Below are 7,531 nucleotides of genomic sequence, written 5' to 3'. Positions count from 1 at the left end.
TTCTTCTTCATGACTGCTCCAAACTCTCCTCATGTTCACTCTTTAGAACTGACAGCCCAACATCTGAGTCACTGTAGAGAGCTGTCCTCTTTGAAAGGCTGCCTTTCACCTGTCTAGAAGGCATAGATGACATTATATATGGCCCCTACTTACTTTTATCCTCATACATAATACAGAAACCCAATGTCCTTACTTTCTCTCTTCTAAAACTCATATTGTAAGGGTTAATTCCCATCTTCAGCTTGGTTGGATTTGAGTCACCATGGAAACATATTTCTCTGGGTATTTCCAGAAAGGTTTGACTGAGAAGGGACGACTCAGCTTGAATTGGGTGGTACCATTCCACGGGCTAGGCATCCATACTGAATAAAATGGAGAAATCAGACTTCACACTAGCATCCATCTCTTTCTATTTCTGATTGCAGGTAACTCGTATTCCTGTAACCATGCCCTCCCAATCACAATGGACTGCATTTACTCAAGCTATAATCCTTTACAACCCTCTCCTTTGACAGATTGCTCCTTTCTGGGTATTTTATTACAATAAGCAAGGTAACTAATACACATTTTGTTTTTATTTCTATGTCTTTTTTTCACACTTTTGTTCATACTGTGTATCCTAGATCATTAGTGCCAGCCGTTAACATTAACAGGGAACTGTATGTTCCTGACACTCATTTGATGACATATGAATCAAAAAGTCAGCCAAACCTCTAAGATTTAACAATAGTGTTGATGAAATACATGTATTAATTTAAAGGAACACTGTAATTTTTACGGCAATGTCTATAAATATTGTTCTTATTTTTGGTTCTTTATAGCAAGGGGCCTGAATTCTGACAACAGACATTATTCTCACCATCCTCATCTTCATATCTGAGTTAGAAAAGACAATGAGGGTGTTACTCATAGTGTCCCCTATAACTTGACAATTCATCTGATAGCAACAAGAATAATGAGAATGCAATCCTTAGGATGTGTATTAGTTACCTGAGGAGCTTAGTCATCATTATGCTAAGGGCAATAAAAAGCAACTGAAGAATTCCAGAGGAGGAAGATACCACTGGCTATGGATACCAAGGTTATCAGTTGTCAGGTAGGATTCACAGGAGTCAGGTATGGACTCCTGGAGTGGTTTACTCTAATCTATAATGATGAAATTATATTTTCAAAGTAAAACTTGCATACAATGAAATATGTTTGAATTTTGACATATAACTCTATACCTCATACTACAATTAAAATATAGAAAATTGCCTCCCCCAGAGTTCCTGCAACCTATAAGTCAGTCTTGACCAGCCATGGTCAAGCTGCCCTAAATAATATCAGCATGAGTTACTTTTACCTGAATTTCACATTAGTATAAATAATTAGTACATGTGTGGGCACTAACCTAAGTTTTTCATATTTTCAGATATTTGTTACTAATATTCGATCATTTGGATTTATTTATGGATATCTTACTCTGTGTACTGTGCTTCCAAGCAACAAGTTGTCTCCTACTGCTAATACATGAGATTTTACAGGGCTGGGTTGAAAAATAGGGAATATATATTTTGTGATGAACCTGAAATAATAGACCAGGACAGAATGATAGCATGTGGCTTCCTGAGGGGCTTAGTCATCCTTATGCTAAGGGCAATAAAGAGCAAATGAAGAATTCTAGAGGAAGAAGATACCACTGGCCATGGATACCAAGGTTATCTCTATCCAATAACTGTCAGGAGCCAGCCCTGGTTAGATGTAAAAGTCTCCTTCACAAGAGGCCTGGCGACCTCCATGCTTGGCTAACCACCAATTTAGTCAAACACACCTGCCCAGGCCTGAGGGCATTAAACACCCATTCCTCCCCCTCCCTTACTTCCTCTTTCTTTACTTCCTCTTTCTTTCTCTTTAAGAACTCTTTGCTTAAGTTCAATAAACAGACCTTGACAACCCATTGCTTGGTCTCGCTCTTTCTTTCTCACCCATTTATTTTCAGGCTTAGTCCCCCTCGCGACCCTCGAATTACCAGAACCCTGCTGGATGGGGCAAATAACCACTTAGAGCTCATCTTCATCTCTGCATCTTTAAGAGTGTGATCCAGAAGTGGTCCAGAATACCCCACATGGGTCTTTTTGCGTGTTCCTGATTCTCCCCTACAGTACAGCCTGACAGTTTCCTGGTGCTTCCAATTCTCTGGCTGCCATCTGCTAATGACAATGCTTGGTGTCAAACATTCTCTTTGGAGTAAAACATAAATTTCATTACTAGAATCACAGCTAAAAGCAGGTCTGTTGTGGCCCGGGCCATCTCTGCCCTAAGCCACCACAGCCATGAGGTTCTGCCTGAGTGGGGGAGTGTAGGCTTGGAACCTCCTAGCAACCCAGCAGCGATAAAGACAAAACACAGGCATCTTGTCATCTTCAGAGAGCTCTCAGTTCCATGCTGTAAAACTAGAGTCTCTTGTTTATTTAGCATCTTCTTGGCTGTTTCTTAACCATGCTTCTATGGCTATGAGGAGGCCATGTCTGTCCTTCTGTTCACTCCTCTCTCCTCGATGGCTCCTAACTCTCTCTCCTCACTTGTTACTCACACACCTAACCTCCTGCCCAGGTGCAGGCCTATTCAAAGTGCTTAGTCCTGTAGAGATGCAAACTAGGAGGCATTCCATACTGAGGCTATGGTAAACAGTAGCAGACCTGCTAGCATTAGCAATACAATAGTCGGCCAGAGCTCCCAGGTGCTCCTGTTTAGTGAAACCAGAGGCTGGACCTTAAGACATTCCATTATGGAACTTTTCCTTAGTCCCCAACACAGGTCTCCCCAAGTCCAGATGCATGTTCGCAGCAGCAAAAGATACTAGTATTTCAACATTTCCTGCTTACTATGGCAGGTGCTGGTCAGACTATCAGTTGTACTGATCCTGAAGAGTGCCTTAGAGACGATCTGAGTCTTTTCCTGGAACTCAATCCTATTGAAGAAACCGGCTTCCCTTTTGGCAGCCGTAACAGCCGAACACGTGCTTGCCATAAACCTGCCTTGGTCACGTAGAGGTCAGATGCCTGTCTCGTGACAAGGAACCCATCAGAAGTTAGTCACTAGAAAGTCAGATGCCTGTCTCATGACAAGGAGCCAATCAGAGGTTAGCTGGTGGCGCTATGCTTTACGACCCTGGGTGTGCTTTACGGACAAGCACACAGCAATGACGTACAGAGCATAACAACCACCCTGGGAGGGCCTATGGGCCATAACAACCAGTTGACCAATCAACACAGGGCAAGCCCTCCAAGCCTGGAAGCACACCAATCGTGAGCCTGTGCGTACCCCTAGACACTCCCCTTACGCGGCCCTATAAGATCTTTTGGGAGACCCAAGGAGCTGTCCGCCATGGCGGGTGGGAGAAAGACCCGAGCTAACATGGGGTTAGTTCGTTAAATTACAATAAAGCCTCGTGCAGTTTGCAGCAAGCTCTCGAATCCGCCTGGTGATTTGGGTGACCTCGAACCTGGCCTGAGACCCGGATACTTGAGTTTTTGGGGGTCTAACACTATGATGCAGTTGCACATTGTATTCTGAACTCTATTCTGTCACAATAGCTCCAATATAAGAAACAAAATAAACAAATACTATCAATTTGAAAAGCTTTTGAAGGGGTTCCAAATCACCTACTTGCTTTATTCTCCTCCATTCAAAGCTGATTCTTCCCATCCCCAAATACAATTAGTTGAAAAAAACAAAGCTTGGTGAATATAATTATTTTAATTCAGAAAAAAATCTACTCACTTAGAGGGCAGTCTATGCTTCATAAAATGCTTTGTGAGTTGAACTTATGTCAGGGAATTTTGGAATGCAGGTTGATAAGAGATGCCAGACCTCGTGGGGAAGAAAGAAAAATAGTTGTGCCATAGAAACCAAGGGAAAAACCACCATTCCCTGGTCAAAACTGAAAGGTGATTTTTTTTTTTCCCCCAGTTCTGGGAATCCTGGAGTTCAAGGAATAAAGACTCAATGAAGATAGGATAGGCTCACCGTTCCCAGAGGAAAATCTGAGCAGATTTCCCGACAGTTGAAAGAACCTGGAACCACGACTGCTCAAGCCTGGATGCAAGCCACATGACCACAGCTTCCAATAGGTGGAACATGCCAGAGAAACTCGCCAGCCATGCTGCCAGTGATCATGAGGCAGATGGACATTTAGAAGATGAACTGTTTGGCTAAATTCTCATTAGCTGTTTCTCAGCCTGTGGGTAAGGTATGTGTGAGTGATGTGTGTGGAACAGAAACCCGTAAGGTTGTAATTTATGGATCACCATACAATTTCTTTCTCTCCTTTACTATTGAAACAGAGAATAGGACCCACACTGTTTATTATGAAAGAACGTTGTTGTTACCCTGTTCTTTTTCATAAGCTCAGCACTTTAAGCAAAATAAATTTGAAAAGAGAAAGATATCCTGGAACTGTTAGAAACCTTCAAACTAGAAAGAGCACTGAATCTATCTATGCTCACGCAAATCATCTGGAAACAGGATTTGCACTTTGCTGGGTCTCCAGGATTGACTGTCTTCCTACAACAGCCTCAGAAAGACTTACAGCTTGATCCAAAGAGAAAGAAAGACAGATGTTGGAATGGCATTAATGGTTTCACTATCTTTACATCTAAAACCTATTCCAAATCTGTAGGCCAAATATGAGAACACAAACAGCATTCACAAGGCAGCCGCCACCATAACCAGGAATGGTAACAGCTGAGGAGCTACAATAGGGTTTTGAGTGCAAGATGCTTTTGATGAAGATGAAAGGGAAGCATAGGTGAGACCATGGGAGTTTCAGTTTGTTTGGTAGATGACCTCTGAGATTCCCTCATGCTTTTGGCTCACCAGGTTTCAAAACTCTAAAACCAGTGTAGTCCTTCTGTAGTTAACAAATCACGTCAATCATTTCACCTTTTCTCTTCAACATAAATCGTTTTTTCCTGTACTTCTCCAACAAAATGGTGAAACCATGGCAACTTCTAGTTTACTATTTATTTGTAGTATACTATTTATTTGTTTTAACAATCGTCTTCCCTACTTCTCATTCAGTCTTTAACAGGTTCTTTTAATGTGGAGAAACTACAGGTCTTTAAATCCCATAGGACATTAGTTTTCACAATGGGAACCATAAAAGCCTTTTATAAGCTCTCTTACCCAAAGGAATAGGAGATCCACTATCTTCTTGAATGGAAGCAAAAAGGAATTTTTCTCATCATAAAACTCTTATAAGATAAAGGCTCATTGCCAGGACATCTGGGAATAGAAAGTATAAGGTTTATAGCTCTGAAATGTGAATGCTTCCAGACTGAGCCAGCATATTCTAGGCTCTTCTTCCTTCCACTGTAAAAGCAGAGTGTTTTAAAGAGGTTTTTGTGTCCCACATATCTGTTGTAGTAATAAACCCTGGCCTTGTGCCTTGGTGTCTGACCACAGAAACAAATGTTCTTTTTTTAAGTCTAGTGCTTTAGCCTACCTATCTAACTGTCACTGATGACACTTTGTGTGGGGAAACAATGGTTCTGAGCTAAGTGGAAAAATGGTAGTGCATTTTAGTACAAGAGTATCAAAATAGTATAAATTAACCCTCCTCAACACAGTTAGTGACTTGAGCCAGTAATATCCATATGCTAACCAGACTAAAAACCTGTGAAGGGATTATAACTTTATGTTAGCTCCATAGAAAGTCTCACTATTGTATATGCCATCCCCAGACTAGAACCCCTCCTTTAAATAATAGACTGAGAAATATCTGTCACTGAGCTTGTAAAATAACTTAGTAATATATGATCTATTGGAGTAGGTCACCCCTAAGGTTCTATGGCAAATATGTGGATACCCACAATGCATCCAGAAGTGCCTGGAAAATGTCTGGTGAATAAATCAGAGCACCTTTAATACACTTCACTTGGCGAATAAATTATTTCATAACTGTGGCAAGTGTACCACGAGGAAATTGATATATTCTAGGAAGCAAGGTGAATCAGACAAGAGACTGAAAAAATATTATTTTTTAATGAATTTAACTTCTGGTAATTAGGATTGGCAGTAGAAATTGGCACAAACACACCATCTAAATGATAATGTAACTAGAACATTGTTATAAATTCTTAATGCCTCTTTTAAGAATAGAAAATGACAACCCATCAAAGAACAATTTATCAGGGTTCACTGAGCACTGACCCAACTCTTCATTGCTCTGATCTGCAGGACCTATTCCAATTTTCCCAGGCAAAATGCTTAGAGTAGTGAAAAGAGAAATTTTTATATAATAATAGTCAAGATAGGTAGGTTTCAAGTTTTCTTAGCTGAAGAAAAGTATTGAATTTTTTTAAAAAGAATTAAGCAGAGATCTACTAATTTAACAATACTAATAGCAATAACAACACTGTGTTACTACACACTTGACACTACTAAATCTACTTATAAATTTGTTTAAGTGTCAAAATATAACTTGATGACAGGAAATAATATTATCCCTAGTTTATATCACATGACGAAAGTGGTAGTGAGATCAAGTCAGGTGCATAGATCCATAGCTATGTGATGGAAAGACACATACTCCAGCAGGAAGATCCCACAAGTGCAGTCTGTACTCTTCACCAAATGAAACAGGCAAAAAGGATACAATAGAGCTGTTTTTGGAGAAAAGGAATGAATGTGATGGGCCATTCTCAAATGTTGTCTTCTGTTCTAAGTGTAATCCTTCTTTAGAACATCTCACAAATAAGCATCTAGAAAAGCACCTATGAGGTTTTTCTTGTGTTGAATAGGTGACATTCTCTTCTTTCATCAGTTAAAGTTTTTAAATACACATGGCCCTTTAATATTTCTCTTTCTTAATTGTTACTTAAAATATATCATATGTATCCAAATGAGAAAACAATTTCTTGAAATTTCTATTTTCGAGCAGAGGTACAGTGTCAAACATAAATAACCCCATGGCAACAACAGATATTCAGAACAATCATATAACTGCAGTAGTTGTGCATGATAGTTGGAAAATAATGATCACATGACACTTCTCTATATAACTCAGAGATGATTGACAATCACAATGGATAGAAGCAGGCAAAAAGCAATGGTTTTGGCTTCCATGTGATAGTACCCTAACTTAAGTTTCTCTCTCAGACACTTTGGTGTTTTTAGCCAAGTAAGTTCCCTTACACAACACAGCCCTTCGCTCCTGAAGACTTTTTTTTTTTTATATTACTATGAAATAAAAGTTTAATGTGTTCCTTAACCCAGACTTCAGTCTTCCAGCAATGCAGGCAACTAACACAGAATAGCAAGAGAACATGATCAAAATATCACCAAACGCAACTTAAACTTAAACTCCTTACTAAAATTATAGCACAAGTTTACATAAGCTGAAAAAGAAATCACATAATAATAGCAAATTATTATCCCTGCCCAGGTCGTCTGTGCCCAACACATATGAGAATAAGGTGACAAACTACACAATGAGACTGAGGTGGCAAGTGCATACTACCATCCTCTCAATAGACTACAATAATCT

Source organism: Cricetulus griseus, chromosome 5, assembly GCF_003668045.3.
Source record: "Cricetulus griseus strain 17A/GY chromosome 5, alternate assembly CriGri-PICRH-1.0, whole genome shotgun sequence".
Classification (NCBI taxonomy): Eukaryota; Metazoa; Chordata; class Mammalia; order Rodentia; family Cricetidae; genus Cricetulus; species Cricetulus griseus.
Note: the sequence above shows the minus strand (reverse complement) of the source record.